Source organism: Microtus ochrogaster, linkage group LG5 (genome assembly GCF_000317375.1).
Source record: "Microtus ochrogaster isolate Prairie Vole_2 linkage group LG5, MicOch1.0, whole genome shotgun sequence".
NCBI lineage: Eukaryota > Metazoa > Chordata > Mammalia > Rodentia > Cricetidae > Microtus > Microtus ochrogaster.
Window position 1 is genome coordinate 60444889 of NC_022031.1, and position 4171 is coordinate 60449059.

The following is a 4171-nucleotide window of genomic DNA, read 5'->3' on the forward strand; positions in this document are numbered from 1 at the left end:
CAAAGGCGTGCGCTTCTTCCGCCCGCTTTTTTTTTTTTTTTTTGGTTTTTTTTTTTTTTTTTTTTGAGACAGGGTCTCAGGTAGTCCAGCCTGACTTCCAGCTCGCTGTGAGGCAAACCATGACCTTGAACTTCTAATTTCACTCCCAAGTGCTACGGTCACAGCTGAGCGCCACGCCTGGCCTTCTTCTGCCTCTTTTCGACACACCTCACGACAGCCTCGTCCAGCTGGTGGTTTTATACAAATTTTCAGAGAAGCTGGAGAATAAAGGGGGTACCGATCCAGGGCTGCGCTAACCGTGTCAGCACCCCATCCAAGTCTGGGTCGTGGGGCCTCTGCTCCTCTCCAGAGTGCGGTTCATCCAGCCAGCGCAAGTCACATGACCAGAGAGCTTCAAGAATGGCAACTTCTCTGCCCCTGAAAGGGGCTTCCCAATCTGCTGGGTGCCTTGGTGTTCCCTGAGCCACCAAAGGAGAGTCTAGGGTCCCAGTCTGTTTATCTGCTACTGTCCCCAGCTCTGGTTGGTGGCTCATTCCTTCACCCTCTGAGCCAGGTCACAGTCAGAGTGACACCTTCTTTGGCTTCAGCAGATGGCAAGACATGGAAGTTGTGGGTGAATTCCTTGAGTTGGGAGGTCTCTTTTCTTGCCTGGAGCAGATGTTCCAGGATCTTTGAAGAAATAAACCAAAGCTGCACCCTGCCCTCTCCTTTTTTAATGCTGAGAGCCCCAGGGACACTCTGGAGCCTTCTGCCTCAAGGCAACCAGAATAAAGGGTTACATTGTTTACAGGTGTGGGTTAAGAGGGACTATCCCAACTTCTTCTCTATCCTGGCTGTATCCCGGCTTTTCCCCTACACCACCTGGCCTGCCTGGAGACCCAGAGGAAGCTGACAGCTGCCACAGTGAACCTCTGAGAAAGCTCAAACAGGAACGAAAACCTAGAACTGCCTGTCTCCCAGGAGAGGACTGATTCTCCTCATGATTGGGGGTAACGTGGAACCTAGTGTGTTGAGGAGAACTGTGGTTGTGCCTGCACGGGGGGGGGGGGGGAGGGGGGTTCACATAGTTAAGGCCAAGAAGGCTGATCCTATGAGGAAGCCGAGCTTTTGTGGTAGAGCAAAAGTGCAGGCAAGCAGGTGAGACGCAGCCCCAAACACCTGAGCACAGCTCATGGCTGATGCCCCAAACACCTGAGCACAGCTCATGGCCGATGCCTTTGTAGCAAGTGCTTGAGGGGAACAGGAGGAATGCCAGGATGCACCACTAGTAACCGCCTTGATGTAACCACAATAGGCTGGCACCAAGAACAGTAGGTCACGGTGCCCAGCATCAACACCAATAATAGCAGCCTTGATAACAGCCACAGCAACTGTATTGGCTGGCACCAATAACAGCAGGTCACAGGTGGCTGGCATTGGGACAGCTCTTCTTACTTTATTATCTCCACTACCAGAGCACAGTTTTATCGTTATTACCAGTGGTCGCCATTTAATAAGCTTTACTGGTAACAAGCCTCATTTGTCCTGACCTCATTTACCGCTGACAGCGCCCCTGTCAGGCTGAGTACCCTTCACCACGGTTCACATGAACATCAGTAAAGTTACAAAGTACGTCCAGGATCGCAGGCTGTCTGAAATCCAAGTTACAAAGTGTGTCCACTCACCTGGCTGTTGGAAATCAAAGTTACAAAGTATGTCCGCCATCACCTGGCTGTCAGAAATCCGTTACAAAGTATGTCTGCGATCGCAGGGCTGTCAGAAATCCAAGCCACTTTGCCTTGTTCTGAGGCTTCTGAGCTTCCTTCAACTCCTCAGAGTTCTCTACTAACATAGTTTCTTGCTGTTGAAAGGAGGCACCCGTCTGGACATCAATCCCACACGTGCCCTTCCTCCAGTCCAAGGGATCTGACTTGTAGCCCACACGCCTTCCTTCACCAGGGCTAATCTAGCCAGGAACACAGATTCAAGATAGGGCTGTGCCCATAATGTCCTAGTTCGTAAATTTCCACAGGCAGGGTCCCTGTCTTTCCCACAACTTGTGGCCACTTCCACCACCGAGCCAGGATGACTGAGCTCCAGTCAGCAACCTAGCACCCATTTTCCTTCTGAGGCCAATTTCCAGCCCAGCTGCTTCTACCTGGTTAGATTGATATGCAAAACATGGAGCCAGGAGACTCACCAACTTCTGCAAGTGAGAAACCAAAGAATCGCTGCCCCCATACACACTTAGTTAATGTCACTTAAAACTCTACCAGAAGGCTCACAGTGCAGCTCAGCCAGCAGGTGGCCCAGAACTGCATAAACCCAGTGTGGTGAGCATCTGGAATCCCACTCAGGGAGTGGAGGCATGAAGATCTAAAGTTCAAGTCTCTCCTTGGCCTTATAGCCAGTAGAGATCACGGAGGCTACCCTGGGCTACAAGGACTCTAAAAAACTGAACAAAAAAAAGAGGAAGGAGAGGAGGACGAGAGGGATGGAGGATCCACAGCTGGTTTGGTTTTTGGTTTTTTTTTGGGTTTTTGAGACAGGATTTTCTGCGTAACAGCTCTGACTAGTCTAGAACTCGCTTTGTAGACCAAGCTGGGCTCAAACTCACAGATCCTGCCTCTGCCTCCCAAGTGCTGAAATTAAAGGCATATGCCACCACCGCCTGGCCCACCACGATATCTTTAAAAATGATTTTTTGTTTGTTTGTTTTGGTTTTTCGAGACAGGGTTTCTCTGTAGCTTTGGAGCCTGTCCTGGAACTCATTCTGTAGACCAGACTAGCCTCGAACTCATAAGATCCACCTGCCTCTGCCTCCCAAGTGCTGGGATTAAAAGTGTGCACCACCACCGCCTGGCTTTAAAAAAATTAAAAAAAAAAAAAAAAACAAAAAAACATGAACTTTCTCTGTAGACCAAGCTGGACTGGAACTCGTAGCCCTCAGAGTACTGGGATCAAAGGCGATGCAGAACTAAACTGAAGAGAGAGAGAGAGAGAGAGAGAGAGAGAGAGAGAGAGAGAGGAGAATGTGTTGTGTATGAACACAGAGACTAGACTATGACACTGGTGTCCTGCTCTGTTGCTCTCACCGTATTCTCTGGAGACAGGATCTGTTCTGAGCTAGGCTGGCAGCCCGCAAGCCCCAGCAGTCCTCCGGTTTCTGCCCCACACAGCGCTGGGGTTATAGGCACACTTAGGGCCGTGCCTACTTCTTCCATGTGGGTACTAGGGATTTGAACTCTGGTCCTTGTGGTTGTAGAGCAAGTGCTCTTTCCACTGAGACACCTCCCCAGCAGCAACAATCTTGTTCCCTGTATCGACTAGCATGTTTAGAATAGGGAAACATTGGGCTGGAGAGATGGCTCAGTGGTTAAGTTTGCTCTTCCAGAGGACCCTGATTCAATTCCCCGCACCCACATGGCAGCTCACAACTGTCTGTAATTTCAGTTCCAGGGGACCCGACACCCATGGCAAAACACCGATGCATCTAAATTAAAAAAACAAAAGGAAACATCACAGATGTTTCAATGTGACTCCTATACAGTATTAACTGAGATATTCAGCTCATGCAGGGTTCCGGAAATACAACTTCTCAGTATCAACATAATCAGTGGATTTTTCAGATAAGGTTAAGTAATGGACAGACTTTTCTGCGTGCCTCGAATGAATTCCACCTGATAATGGTACATTCTCTAAAGTGTGTGGCTAGGTTGTGAATACATTGCCTTATAGTCTCCATTATGCCTCCAAGATTGAGACACAGGGCTGGTGTGCTGTTCGGTTGTTTCTTCTCTCCTGCGGGAGCTTGTGCGGTGTGACTTGGTCTAGGAAATGCTTGTGTTGTAATGATCTGTCCCCTTTATCTCTCGCCTCATTTCTCAGGGTTTCAGTGCTCGCGGTCAACCAAAGAGCGAGTTTAATACAGTAAGGTGTGTTGAGAAAGACCCTAGTCACACAACTTTTATTACACTTAGTAGACGCTCGTAACTGTTCGATGTTACTGTGTCAATCACCTCTGTCATGGATGCTTCTGCAGGAAATCCCATCCACACACATCAGCACTCTGCAGCTTCAGGTGTCCGTGTACTCAGTATTTTATATGCGGGAAATCCACAAAACAAAAAAACCCCAAGTACTTGGTAGTTCCATATTGAAACTAGTGATGGAAACCCTGGCAGTCTTTTTT